General features: G+C 41.2%; 1 non-coding gene across 1 annotated transcript; it reads right to left on the bottom strand.

Moving 5' to 3' along the window:
• Positions 1 to 462: 462 nt before the first annotated feature.
• Positions 463 to 581, bottom strand: LOC138738018 (5S ribosomal RNA). The gene has a single exon (XR_011341448.1). It is a non-coding gene; the product is annotated as a 5S ribosomal RNA (ribosomal RNA).
• Between the last annotated feature and the right edge of the window lie 14,641 nt (positions 582 to 15,222).

The following is a 15,222-nucleotide window of genomic DNA, read 5'->3' as shown; positions in this document are numbered from 1 at the left end:
GTTGCAAAAAATTGCTACAAATTTGATTTAAAAAAAAATTAGTGCAATAGAAGAGAAAATGTGAGATTCTGCCTGTGGTTCATTGTCCATTCAGAAATCTGATGGCAGAGGGGAAGAAGCCGTTTTTGTACCATTGGTTGTTTATCTTCAGGCTCCTGTACCTCTTTCCTGATGGTAGCAGTGAGAAGAGGGCATGGCCTGGGTTCTTGATGTTAAGAGGCTACTTTCTTGACATACAACATGGTAAATGGCCATTTCGGCTCACAAGTCCATGCCACCCAATTTACATCCATTTGACCCACAACCCCCATACGTTTTGAACAGTGGGAGGAAACCGGAGACCCAGAGGAAACCCATGCAGACACGGCGAGAATCGACAGCGCAGGATTTGAAACCCAGCCCCAATCACTGGCACTGTAAAGGCGTTGCGCTAACTGCTACGCCAACGGTGCCACCCTATAAAGCCTATAGCACCTGGTATTCCCAGGCAGTCTCCCATCCAAGTACTGACCAGGCCTGAGCCTGCTTAGCTTCTGAGATCAGATGAGATCAGGCATTTTCAAGCTAGTATGGCCATTGGCCATGAGACTCCACCTCTTGTAGATGTTCTTTAATGGAATGAAGACCAATGCCCAAGACGGTGCTGGCTGAATTCACAACTCTCTGCAGACATTTCCTGTCCTGTGCATTGGCTCGTATATACCAAACAGTGATGCAACCAGTCAGAATGTTAATCCTGGGTACACCTGTAGAAATTTGCAAAGTCTTTGGTGACATACCAAATCTTCTCAAACTCCTAACGAAGTATAGCTCTTGGTGAGTCTTCTACTAAACTGCATCAACATGAAGATGCCAGGTCAGATCCTTAGAGATATTGATACCCTGGAATTTGAAAGCTTAGCAGTTAGCACAATGCCCTTACAGCGCCAGTTATCAGGAATGGGGTTCAAATCCCATGTTGTCTTTAAGAAATTTGTACATTCTCCCCCTGTCTGTGTGGGTTTACCCCAGGGGCTCTGTTTTCCTCCAAAATGTACCGGGGATGTGTCGTGTTGAGAGGAGTGTCAGGTTCGGTAGGTTCACAGAGAGACGAGTTGGGACACACGTGCTACAATCACATGTAACTTTTATAAGCACACAGGAGACAAACGGGAGAATGTCAAATGGCACTCGATTACTATATTACTTAAACAATATAGGCATTCACATCGAATATAGGTTGGACTCCGATACCAGTGGCCGCCTATACTATACACGTTCCCACACTTGAGTATACATTCTGCAGTCAGGGTCTTTCACACCTACACTTGGTTCCCTCTTCCAATGAGGGTGTGACTCTCTGCAATATCCTTGAGCGTAAAGCCCTCCAAAAGGTAGTGGACACAGCCCAGGACATCCCAGGCAAAACCCTCCCCTCTATTGAGTACACCTATAGGGAACGCTGCTGTCGGAGAGTAGCAGCAATCATCAAAGACCCGCACCACTGTGTTCTCACTGCTGCCATCTGGAAAGAGGTATAGGCGCCACAAGACTCACACCTAGTTCAGGCCTAGCTGCTACCCCTCCACCGTCATACTCCGCCTCAACAAACTCAATCAGAGACTCATTTAAGGACTCTTATTTGTACTGCAGCTCATCTTCATTTCCCTTGACACTTCCAGCGAAGTCCACTGTAGCAACAAAACATGGAATGATGTCCAAGACTTGGACCATGAGGCAGAGAGAAATAAATGTGCTTTACATCTATGTTTTATACAGCTCTGATCTGGGTTCCTAGCCAATAATAATCCAACGTAATTTAAATTAACCAATGACAGGGTGCGTATAAATCGGTGGCCGGAGTCCAACCTCGATTGTCAGTTGGTGTGACTTCTGCAATGCACAATATTCCAGAAAGGCAGGGAGGCCACATTTTCTTCCACCTCCCAGATAAAACAGGGTGTAGATCAATTGGGTGTGATTAGACAGCATGGGTTTATAGGCTAATTGGCCTGTTACCATGCTGTATGTATGTATGGGCAGACACCTGAATGTGGGGTAGGGGGAGGAGCATCAAATGACAGGAGGTAAGTGAATTCAGGTGAGGGGAAGAAAAGAAAGAAGCTAAGAGGTGATGGTGGAAGGAGCAGAGGGCTGATGCTCTCTGATTGGAAGAAGGAAGGGATGGAGGAAGAAAGATCTAGGTGACAGGCAGGTAGTGGGTGAGGAAAAGAAAGAGAAGGAAAGGAAATGGAATGGGCCAGAGAATAAAGGGAAAGGGGGGGGGGGGATATGGAAAATGGGGAGAAGAGTGCCACTGGAAATTAGAAAAGTTGATATTTATGCCATCTGGTTGGAGAGGGCAGTTGCATTTTTTTTTACAATTCTTTCACTCAGATTAAACCTGTGAATTGAGATAATTCCCCATTTCTCCTTGTAGATGTCTTATTCACAAAACTTGTAGATTAATAATTTTTGGTCTTTTTTTGGCCCCATTATTAAGTAATGGATTCTTTAACTTGGCCAGCAGCCCTTATAGGGTGCGGCAAGATTTTTAATTTAGGAATTTTTTTCTTTCTCTTTTTTCTTCCATTTTAATAACATGGGTGCATATGTACCTTATTTACTGTAATTTGATATTAATTTACTTTATCATTATTATATCTACCTATGTAATTTGCATTTAAAACCAATAAAAAGATTGAAAAAAGGGTATCTTACGCACGAGACTTGCCCAGTAGTTTAAATTCCAAACTAGTTTGATTACGCTCAGTTTGAATTAGTGGTCGATCTTGTTGAAGGTCATGAAACCTTGTCCAAAGTCAATATCCCAACATGAGTTTGACTGGTTTATCTTTATCAATATAACCAGCTGAACATTTTGATCTAGAAGTGGCTTGGCTTCTGGCATGTTGCTGATATTTAATGTCACAGTAACCCTTTCATAAAGATCTCCTTATCAAATTGAGATTTAAAAAAAACTGTGCTAAATTAGCCAGCTAACATATTCTATATCTGGTTTATTTTAGAAGCAGGAACAATGTGGAACAGATTAGTCCCATGGGTTGGCTCTTACTTTTAGCTTCACAACCAACCAATTTTCCCTTGCAACCGCTGCAACCATGTCTGCCTGTCCCGCATCGGACTTGTCAGCCACAAACGAGCCTGCAGCTGACGTGGACATTACCCCTCCATAAATCTTCGTCTGCGAAGCCAAGCCAAAGTAAGTAAGATGTAAAAAGGCACCTTGTACATGACTGTGTTTACATTCTGTGACAGGGACACATGGAAGGACATAATTGACCTGAATCTCACCTCAAATTGGATCAAAAAGAAAAAAACTGAGAGAAGGAACAAGATTAGGAAACTTCTCAGATTTGTCCACATTAAATTGAAAAAAAGTATTAATGACATTGAATGTTTAAATATAGATGATCACCTTTTTTATGCTTTATTCAGCCGATATTTCAGGTCAGAAACAAAAGATTTTCATCCTTAGGAACTATCAGCCTAAAACAGTTTCTCCACAGTTGCTTTCCTGGCTCTCTGCCATTTTTAAGGCAATTGTTTTTTTTTAAGAGTTCAGTATTAACTATAAGAAGGAGCGCTCCATATCCCCCAGTCAGTATTGAATGGACAAGCTGGGATCAAACAGACTCAGTGGCACGATTCTGAGTAACTGCATCACTGCCAGTCAGACCGTAAGACCCTGCAAAGGATAGTGGAATCAGCGGAGAAGATTATTGGGGTCTCTCTTCCTATCATGACACAATTGTAGTGATGTAATGTATTATGCTAACTGCTTGCTAGGTTAGTGGATACCTATAAGTTGCACCATCTGTTATACCAGTAGGGTGGAGCCAATCTACAGTCATAGCCAATAGCAAGCAGTCAGCATAACACATTACATCACTACAACAATGTACACAGAAGGCAAATATCATTGCAAAGGACTTCACACACCCGTCTTGTAAACTTTTCTCTCTTTTGCCATCTGGAAGGAGGTACTGTAGCATTTGGGCCCACATGTCCAGAATATGCAACAGTTTTTTACCCCCAAGCCATTAGACTTCTTAATTCCAAGAACATACTGCACTAGTATATCATGTTTTTTTTTACTATATTATGGCTTAATAGTTAATTCCTATTTATGTAAATATTCTCCTGGTCTTGGAGAAACGTTATCTCGTGTTTACTGTGCACTGCATTAGTAGTTATGGTATGAATGACAAATAAAGGTGACTTGTCTCGATGATTTGCAATATGATGTGATCTCAAGGCAATCCCTGGTATCAGCAATGCCATTGAGCTGGATGTAAGGTTTCCACTAGTGCTCAAGCAATATACTTACTTATATAATTTTGTAAACATAAGAAAAAATAAATAAATACCAGTTCAACTTGTAATGTTGTAGTAAAATAAATACTCTTAATTTTTATTTTTCATATTTTTAAAAAACGATTCCAGATTAGAATCTTATGCTGAGCTCATGGCAATCCAGAAGTATAAAATTAATTTTACAGGAACAATAATTGTACAGCAGTTATCTCATTTTTGTCAGCATTTAAAGTTCATTCAGCAGGGCTCTCCATAGTATTACAGTGGTATATAAAAAGTGGAAGTCCAAGTAATTTCAATGACTCAGTGCAGATGACATCAGCGAAGAAAGGAACCTTGTGGAGAGCATGAGATCACTGGCAACCACCGGATTTTAACTGGGCATCTGCAGCTGCCTGAAATTTCTGTCAGTTTCATAGAATAAGTTTACAAACACTGAGTTTACTCTAATTCCATCTGCAAGCTCTGAAGTATTAATCTGTGCAGTGGTTAGGCAGGGTGGAGAGTATCTTTAAGAAGCATATTAATCTTTGAAGTTTGGAAGAATGAGGGAATGATCTTCTTGAAAAACTATAAGATCCTCAGGAATAGGACAAGGGAGATGTTGCCACCAATTTGGAAAATCTGGAATAAGGAGTCATGATTAGGAGGTGGTTATTTATAACCGAGATGGATAAGAACATCTTCTTGCAGAGAATGGTACATTTTTTGAATTCTCTACCTCGGGAGATTGTGAAAGCCAGATTATTAGAGGTTTGCAAAAACAATGTAGATACATTTTTGAAAGAGTGAGGAATTAAGAGTTTGGGTAACAAGCACAGATGAGATGTGGCCTGGGGCAGATCAGTCATGATCATACTTAATGATAGGGAGGCAAGGGGTTGAATTTCCCATTTTAGCTCCTATTTTAATATGCTCGTGTGTTCTAATTCCAGCTTAATCCCAGCCAGCCTTTATATAAAGTCTTGGAAATGTATGCTATTCTGGAAAAATCCAGCTTCTAACATTTCAAACAAGATAATGTTATGTCTGTTTGACTTTTGGGGCATTCAGGGTAATATCACACTAAACATTTGCCAGTTTTATTGAATGCAAGTTAGCTTCCTTACAAAGGAATACACTAAAATGCATTGATAAAATTTAATAAACATGCAATCTAAAAACATGTTGTGCTAAATCTTTTTCTCTTAAGAAAGTCAAAATATTGTAGTTATTACTTATGTTACCCTGTTGAGTACTTCCAGATCATCTGGATTCTCTTGTGGGAAGAAGCGTTGTACTTGATCATGTGCATTAATAAAAAGTTCCAGGTGGAAAATATTAACTCAAGCACTTGCTTGCCAAATACTTCACATTGTCAATCGATAAGGCAGATCATGACATCTGGATTATATCTCCTGCCTGTTGATACATAGGTACATATTGCAGCAGCTGAGAAAGCCTGTCACATTGTTCGTTGGTCTCTTTGTTTGTCCATGTTTGTATCATTGCCAACTCCCCATGAAAAAGTCATGCAGTTTTTTTTGTGAAAAATTTTATGATTGTTGGAGTCTCCAACAAACACTCTGAACTTTCAACTCTTGCCTCCCACTCAGTGTGTAATTTCCATTAATTTCCGTCCAAAATCCCCTTGTTTTGTTGTATGTGGTGGGTGATATGTGGAGTAAATCTTCCCCTGGGATAGCTGTGATTTGACAACTCCGTTGAATGGTTCCACAGTCAATAAATCCCTGATATCCACTCTGATTTATCCAAAAACATTGACTTATTTTTGGACCTTTAGAGCACATCAAAAATGTCAGATAAATACCAAAAGACAGAAATTTATCCAATAACTGATGATTTTTAAGTCAGTCTCGATAAAGGATCCCGACCCATGGATTCTGCTTGACCCACTGAGTTCTTGCACCACCTCAGTTTGCTCATTATTGCAGCATGTGTAGTTTCGGGAGGTAAAAAAGAATCACTGGACAACTGCAACATCACCAAATGCTGGGGGATCTCAGTGGGCCAGGCAGTATAAGTGGAAGGCAAAAGTTCTGCGCTGTAACCTTTCATCGGGAATTCCTTCGATGAATATTATTGGACCTGCTAAGTTCCAGCAACATTTTGTGCGTTGCTGCGTGTAAATTTTGTGTTTCTCTTACTATCGTTTGTTGTGGCTTCATTACAACAGTGTGAGGCCCGGTAATCTGATGTCCTCTTAAACTTAAGCCAAATGTTACATTCCCAGCATATCCTGATTTGGTTTCCTGTGATCACCTTGTTCATATAACCTCTTTACAGACCTGTATAATAGATTACATGTTGTGAGGAAATTAACTTTGAAAATGTTTTAATAGGCAAACAAAAATGGATGATTTCCATCTCCAGAAGAGACAGTCCCCTGGTTACAAAAGAGTTCCAATGGATAGAACGCCTCCTATTCTGAATGTATTAGTAAGTCAGAAAAGGAAAGAAAACTGTATGGATCCCAGAAACATGGAAGGGGAGAGTGAACAGGCATGGGAAGAATGGAGGCCAGCCAACCACACCGGCTCAATGAGTGACCTAGCTCCAGGTTGCTGTGGCTTGGAGAAGGGAGGGAGGGGAAGAAAGAAGGAAGGTGACAGCCGGCAAATCCCATGTGCAGAGAACCTCCCGGATGGCTGGCAACCCCAAGCGCAGAGAACCCTCCGAATAGCCGGCATGGGACTCAAGTTTCCGGAGAGAGCATCATCATTAGGGTGGTCATTTCCAAATTTCCAAAAAAAGAGGACATGGTTCTAGGTTACCAACATACTAAAAATATACAGTGTGTTTCAAACAATTTGTTTAAATTTATTAAATTTAAACTGTATTGCAAAACAACAAATGCAAACAGATGATCACCTTTGCTATCTTATTAAATTAAAAATTCTAACATGAAACTTTCTTTGCCTATATAAATCCAACAAAATCCTAGCTTTTTCAACATAGATCAGTGATTTTCTGCTGGAGCCCTTTTTCCTATACAATAATTTATCATTCTGCATATTACATACAATACATGCATTCATAAAGTATAAATTTAAAACTGAAAAAAATGAATATGGAGCCTCACTCACCCTCAAAGCCCACCCTGACTCCACTCAGAGTCCAAGTGCTGCTGATCGTGCCAGATCACCCATCTGCGGGCCCATCACGCACGCATCAACCATCCCCAATAAACTTACCTACCAAACATGCGCTAACCAGCCCAAGTATTCCAACCCATCGCTTATCGCACAAGAAGAAACCTGCCGCGCACAGCCTACAGACCCCGAGATGCTGCAAGTGCCCCCTTCCTTGCCCTTTCTGTGGTTTCTTCCCCTTAATTTGTCCTCCATCGGGGGTGTAGAGCCTAAGCTTCCAATTGGAGGACAAATTAACATCCAGTTTGAGATGGTGCCAGACAAAGGACAGAGGGCTCAAAAGCCGGAGTGTCCAGCCTAAAACTGGATGTCTGGCCACCCTAATTATTACTGCTCTGGCAGCGAACTTGATCTGCCTCATTGACTCACTTGGGAGACTCTGGTATAAAGTTACACAAGCTTAACCTGCCTCAAAAAGTTGTTTCAAAAGTCATTGTATCTTTTCCATTTTTCACATTTTTTTTCTACCTTCATTTTTTCTTTTATTACTTATCATAAATCACATCCAGCAACTCTGTTAGGCTTCTGAGTTTTTCTCCTTTTTTAATTAATTTGGCCATATTTTTTTCTGTCTTTTCCTTTTTCCTCTTTTTTTTAATCTACCTTTGTTATTTTTCTTTATACATTTTGTTATTAGCTCTTTTTTCAACCAGCGTTGTCTCCGCTCCATCCTCAACATCCATTGGAGCGCTTTCATCCCTAACGTCGAAGTACTCGAGATGGCAGAGGCCGACGGCATCGAGTCCACGCTGCTGAAGATCCAGCTGCGCTGGGTGGGTCACGTCTCCAGAATGGAGGACCATCGCCTTCCCAAGATCGTGTTCTATGGCGAGCTCTCCACTGGCCACCGTGACAGAGGTGCACCAAAGAAAAGGTACAAGGACTGCCTAAAGAAATCTCTTGGTGCCTGCCACATTGACCACCGCCAGTGGGCTGATATCGCCTCAAACCGTGCATCTTGGCGCCTCACAGTTTGACGGGCAGCAACCTCCTTTGAAGAAGACCGCAGAGCCCACCTCACTGACAAAAGGCAAAGGAGGAAAAACCCAACACCCAACCCCAACCAACCAATTTTCCCCTGCAACCGCTGCAATCGTGTCTGCCTGTCCCGCATCGGACTTGTCAGCCACAAACGAGCCTGCAGCTGACGTGGACTTTTTACCCCCTCCATAAATCTTCGTCCGCGAAGCCAAGCCAAAGAAGAAGAAGAAGATATACTACTTGGAATATGAATTATGGATATTTACAACTTATGTATTTTTGGTATACTGAATGCTTTATTATTTTTTTCTAATTATCTTTACTATTTTATCAAATGTACTATTCATATAAGTTCTTTATAAAATCAATAACAATTTTTTAAAAATTAAAGAAAGAGTTATTGGAAAAAATTTTGTGAAGTTAAAAGTTTATGTCTGGGTTCTGTTTCCTTTTTATCATGATAAATTTTGAGGCTTTGTTTACAACCTGATGCACTATCAGTAACTCCAAAGAGTGATAGGCTTTTATTACTATAAATAGAAGGCTCATCTCATGTTGTTGATCCTAGACCCGAGCTTGTTCTGGGGGAGGGGTTATGGCATTGCCACCATTATTAGGGGAATCAAGGGGGAGGAGCCATGTGTAAAATCAACAAGGGGTAGGCCAGCCGTACACTTACAAACAGTATTAACAATGGTTCCACCACACAACCTAAATATTATCATTTCTAATTTCAAGTGAAGAGTTCGGCAGCATTGGTGCAAATCGTTTATTAACTCATCTCCCCCAGAGGCTTCAGCGCAGAATTCCAGATATAAATATTTAAATAGTAAACAATTTTTGTTTAAATCTCCTTGGTTAGTATTTCTTGTCAGTTTTTCCACACCATTGCTTCCCAGGCCAGTGAAGTGATCCCACAATGCTTTGTGCAGCAGTTGTGATGCACCATCTCAGAGGGGAAAAAAGAATGGATAAAGAAGCATATTAGGGGTGAGAGAAGGTCATTAATACTGGAGACTGAGAGCAGAACTAGTAGAGGGTGGATTATGAGTGTCCACACGATCTATACCAGGTGGCAAATAGCCTTTATTTTACCAGCAATCTCACAAGAAATAAATATCTTTTTGACAGTGAGGAAAAACAATTTGTTTGACACCTTAAGTATGATAAATCCCATCAAGTACATATTTTGCATGTATTTGGTGTTGTAAATAATGAATTTGTTATGTTTTATTGTTCACTGATGTCACATTCAAATTGTAAATTGTGTCAGTCCTGAAGTCCTGAACTACCAAGATAATTCCATAGTTCAGCAGAGGAGCAGGGAAAGCTGACCTGATTACTAATGTCTTGGCGAGATCAGTCAAAGATCTTAAAAGTTCAAAAATGCCTTTGTGTCATGACATACAAATTGCATGTAATTATCATTTTTCAAAAGTTGGTGGGGATAAAACTTATGTCATAGGAGGTCAAGTTTCAACAATGAGCAAAGAATCACAATGAATGAGTTCTGGACATTTATTCGGAGCTCCTTTTAAAATGTTGGTTGTGGACAGTGATTTACACTCTGCAGAGCTGACTGATGATGTTATGACCTTCCTCTGACAGCAATTACTTTAAATTATCTTCAGACTACTATTAAATTAGCTTTTATTCAACGTGGCAGTCAAGACTACTAGTGGCAAAGAAAAGCTCTGGAATCCTACAGAAGTGCAACCATCAGCTTCTTTAAAGGTCCAACAAAATGGCACCAATGATCTAAAACCACACAATGCCATTTCTCAAGCTTTATTTTATAGACTCTCGTGATTGCCAATGACAACAATAGCGTGAGCTGAAATCCAGGCTGTGGCTGGTGGAGACTTTTTACTGTGACTGTGAACAGACAGACTTCTGCTAGGAGAATGCTTTTCTTTCCTCCCATCTGTTGGAAGCTGGATTGGAACATAGTTTTCAGAGTCAAGATTCCAGCAAATGGTGCCATCTTCAGAAGTAACATTTCTGGCTCATTGCTGGAATGATTCCTGGCCCCAGTTTCTTTTGTCTCTTCATCTCTTTTAAATTTGCTGAAGTTGCCAATCCTTCCCTAAATTTGCAGGCCATTTCAAACAATTCAAAAGGAATATTGAGCCAGTTCACGTAATTCCTCATCATCTTAGATGTAAAAGCCAATGTTTGGAGCAGCTGAATTTTCAGTATGACTCTTCATTAACAGCTCTTGATGAATAGAACTAAGATTAATTTGGTGGTAAACAAGAAGTCTGCAGATGCTGGTTTCTAATGCAGTGCACAGAAGTGATAGGGAAGCTCAGCATGTCATGCAGCATCCATGGAACTGTGGTGATATGACCACCAGCCTACTGCAGGGGGCGATCTCTGTACCTGCAGGAAGGCTATCTAAGGGGCTCCACCTGGCCAGCTGTCAATCAGCCGACCTAAATATAAACCTGAGCCAGCCCCTCTTGAGCCAGTCACACGGGAGCCACCAAGACATGAACGGATGTTCAGACTTTTACTGGAATAAAGCCTGTTGTACAGTCTTTTGAGTTTTTTTGTTGGCTTGCTGCTACCTTAGAGCACCACAGGAATGCAATAGGCAATCAGCATTGTGGGCCTAAGCCCTTCATCAGGTTTGCCTTGATGAAGGGCTCAAGACAAAAATGTTAGTTATATCTTTATCTTTGCGATATCAAGTACACTGAGTTACAGCTGAGTTACTCCAGCACTGCGTTTTTACTTGTTAGGAACCAGGCATACCCTGGGTTAGAAGTTGGGAGGATGGAAGGGAGAGGAGCACAGGCTAATAGGTGATATGTGGATACAGATGGGAGGGGGAAGAAAATAAAGGAGTTGAGAAGCAATAGGGAGAGGGGGCAGATGGGTGAGAAAGACATTCTCTATTAGGGGAAAGGACATGAAGGGGCAGGGAATCTAGACAAAATCAGAGGGAAAAGTAAGAGAATAGAGAGAAGTTGTTACTGGAAATGGAACAAGTCAATATTGGTACTGATTGGTCGGAGACTGCAAGATGGAATATAAGATGTTGTTTCTCCAATTTACATGTGGCTTCAATGTTACAGTACATGAGGCCTTGGACAGACATCTCCATATGGGAATAGGATGTGGAATTGAAGTGGCTGGCCACTGGGTGACAAAAGTAAAAAACACCATGCTGGAGAAACTCAGTAGGTCCAACAGGACCTCACAGGCAGCTAGTTTGCAAAATCAAGGAACATGGTATCGGGGGTAGGGTAGGGCGCTATCATGGATAGATAATTGGTTGAGAAATAGGAAACAAAGGGTTGGGATAAATGGGTCATTTTCTGGATGGCAGGATGTGATGAGTGGGGTCCTGCAGGGGTCGCTGTTGGGCCCTCAGTTGTTTATCATTTATGTAAATGATTTGGATGAGGGGATAAATAACTACATATGCAAATTCGCAGATGACACTAAACTGGGTGGTAGTGTAAAGAGCAAGGAGGATGTTAGGAAATTGCAAGGGGACTTGGATAGTTTAGGGGAGTGGATGGAAAGATGGCAGATGAAGTTTAATGTGAGTAAATGTGTGGTTGTCCATTTTGGAGGCAGAAACAAAAGAGCAGAATATTATTTAAAAGGAGTTAAGCTGGGGAGTGGTTATTGAATGGGAAAGATTAGCCATGATCCGATAAATGGTGGTGCTGGCTCGTAGGGCCAATTGGCCTACTCCAGCACCAATTGTCTATTGTCTATTGTCTAACAGTGTACTTTATATAGCAAAAGTAAAGATACATCACCAATGTTTCAGGCTTGAACCCTTCATCAAGGTAACCTAGGAGGTAATCAAGGTAATAGAGGTAATCAAGGCCACTGGGAGATCCTTGCTGTTGCAGCCGACAGGTTTGTTTTTAATGAATCAAACGGTCTCTGTAATCGTTACTAATGGCCTGCAAATTTAGTAAAGGGTTGACTTGAAATACAACTTTGGCAAATTAATTTGGTGTTATTGCAAAGAGGTATCCTAGGAGAGCCAATTCCCCTCATGCGATCGATGTAGAATCTTCCCACGCATCAAAGCACGAAAATGCCTATTAGAGAAATTGCAGTGACAATAGACAATAGACAATAGGAGCTGGAGTAGGCCGTTTGGCCCGTCAGGCCAGCACCGCCATTTTAGATCATGGCTGATCATTACCATCAGTGGGAAGAAATATGACGGTCATACTCATTTATTTATGGAAATCAGATCTTGAATTTACTTACCTTAATTGCTGACTGCATTTGGAATGGTGGCACAGAATTGTTTTGCAGCCACATCAGTTTCAAGTCATGCCACAATGACCAGAGTGGTGAATGGCATGAGCGTATACATTGACCTCAGCTCACCATATCAAAATATCCATCGAAATCCCTCCTTGCTCTCTGTCTGTTACCAACATGCCAATACTCAGCACTGGACCACTGGATCATCACAAAGCTAATACCAAAAATGTAATTAGGGTAAAAAGAACAGGTGCTGACATTTAAAACAAGAAAATAAAACCAAAAACTGCTTAAAAGACTTGTAAGGCAATCAACAACAGCAGGGAGACACGGAATTGATGTTTTTAGTCATTAGAACTTGAAAATTGAGGAGAAAAGCATGTTTAAAGTTTAGAGAGTTTGAGGGTTGAAGACCAACATTGTCGAGGAAGCAAATAAAAACTAAGTTGGAGATGGATGTGGAAAAACTATTGAACCTGAAAAGTACACTCAGTTACTTAAAAATCAAACACTGCAGACAGGGGAAAAGAGATGAGTTAACATTTAAGGGTAAGGACCTTGAGTCAAAACTGGGCAAAATGCAGAACTGGAAGATTATTTTGTTATTTCTGCCACCCACTACTAGGAAAGGGAAAAGTGAGGGCAGGTGGGAAATTGTCAGCGACTGTTCTCTCATTTTCAGTAGGCCCTGCTGGGCTCTTCCTCTTTGTTCCAGCATTCCCCCACTCCTCCCCCTTGTTTCTCTCCTCCATTTTCACTGGATTTGATTGACGAACTGCCATGACACAACCTTTATCAGTTGCCACCAATCTATGTCATCCAACTTCCCTTGGCCTCCACCCTACCCGACCAGTGGTCTGTAGACGGCAGATTGAGAAATACTGGTGTAAACCAGGAAGGTGGAGAGAATGTGCTTCCATTAGTGGTGGAAGAGATTGACCAGGATATTACCTGGATTGGAAAACTTTAGTTATGGGGACATATTGGACAGACTGACTTGTTTTCTCTGGAGCAAAGAGGCCAAGGTATAAGATTATGAGAGGCATAATAGGGTAGAGAGACAAAATCTTTTACCGGTATAAGGTTATAGGGTGAGAGGTAGGAACTTTAAAGGTGATCTGAGGTCTGTGTGCTTTACACAGAGAGCAGTTGATATCTGGAACGTGCTGCCACAGGAGGTTGTGGAGTCAGATACAGTCACAAGTAAATCATGAAAATCTGTAGACGCCGTGATTGAAGTAAGAACACAAAATGCTGGAGAAACTTAGCTGGTCAAACAGTGTCCTTTTTGCAGCAAAGGTAAAAATATATAACTGACATTTGGGGCTTGAGCCCTTCATCAAGGTATGGAAGAATGTTAGGAGACATCCGAACAAAAGGATGGGGATGGGGAAGGGGGGTGCAAAGACAGGAGGTGATAGGTGAAGAAGGGAGGGAGGGGACATCAGTGATCAGGGAAGGAGGGATGGCTGGGTGAGTGGAGGGGGGAGGGAGGAGAGCTGGAAAAACTGGAAAGGGGAGGGGAAAAAGGCAAGCAGGTTAGCAGAAACTAGAGAAGTTGATGTTAACACCATCTGGCTAGAAAGTTCCCTTTGTGGCCTTCTCTACATTGGAAGGACTGGTTGCAAATTGGGAGATCGCGTCGCTAAGCACCTTTTCTCCCTTCACTATAGTAATAGAGAATTCCCAGTAGCCCACCATTTCTGTAAATGGCCTTGTGTACTATCCCATCCAGACTACCCACAGATTGGCAGAAGAACACCTTGTTTTCCATCTGAGCTCACTCAACCAACAGTGGGACACATTGCCTCTTCTTGTCATAACAATTCTATGATTCTGCAGACTTTGAACTTCAGTGATATTGTCCATTATCTCACAATCATATATTACACGGTCACCCACTCATGGAATGAAGCCGCCTGCAGTGTCACTGACCATTGTTAGTCACTGTCACAGTCTCCTCACAAAGATCCGTGGCTCACAGTGTGGGGATTAGTGGAGCATCATAAGTCCACATAACCATATAACTATATATCAAACCAATAAATATAATGTCACTTTTCCTGATTGCCTCATGAAATATTTTTATCTAGGAAGTAAAGCACAAAAGTCCGCAGACACCGTGGTTGAAGTAAAAACACAATTCTGGAGCCACTCAGCAGATCAAACAGAGTCCTTTATCTTGCAAAGATACATAACCAACGTTTTGGCCTCAAGCCCGAAATCTTGGTCACGTAGCTTTATCTTTGTTATATAAAGGACTCTGTTTGACCTTTTGAATTTTTAATATTTTTATCTAAATTGATGAAAAATGGTCGGCGGTCTTTCAAATTGAAAAAAAATTACAAGCTTTGCACTCGAGCTACTTCTCAGTCGTTCACTGACTCGTTCTTTTGTGATTTGAGTATTCTCCACAGACCTTTTCAACCCACTGCGTTGAATTAAAAATCAAGATCAGAGCAAAGTGCTCATTTTTAAATGAGATCATTCGACAGCAGAGTGTCACACAAGTGGAATCAGCCTGCCAGCA

The sequence above is a fragment of the Narcine bancroftii genome, chromosome 6 (genome assembly GCF_036971445.1).
Source record: "Narcine bancroftii isolate sNarBan1 chromosome 6, sNarBan1.hap1, whole genome shotgun sequence".
Classification (NCBI taxonomy): Eukaryota; Metazoa; Chordata; class Chondrichthyes; order Torpediniformes; family Narcinidae; genus Narcine; species Narcine bancroftii.
This window is presented reverse-complemented; position numbering and strand designations above follow the sequence as displayed.